Source organism: Phalaenopsis equestris, unplaced genomic scaffold (genome assembly GCF_001263595.1).
Source record: "Phalaenopsis equestris unplaced genomic scaffold, ASM126359v1 Scaffold200214, whole genome shotgun sequence".
NCBI lineage: Eukaryota > Viridiplantae > Streptophyta > Magnoliopsida > Asparagales > Orchidaceae > Phalaenopsis > Phalaenopsis equestris.
This window is the reverse complement of record NW_018220051.1, coordinates 1-221: the sequence shown is the minus strand read 5'-3', so window position 1 is coordinate 221 and position 221 is coordinate 1.

The following is a 221-nucleotide window of genomic DNA, read 5'->3' as shown; positions in this document are numbered from 1 at the left end:
ATTTTCACCAAAATAATTTTAAAAAATCAAATAAAAATCAGAAAAATACAAAATAAATTTCTCTAGGTTTCCTGACCTCAGAGAGATTTTCCAAAAATATAAAACATATTTTTCAACATATAAAATATTTTATTTTTATTAAAATTCCCAAAACTTCAATTAATTTTAATAAATTTTGGACAAATGACTTTCTGGTTTAGGGCTAGCTTAAATAAAAATTT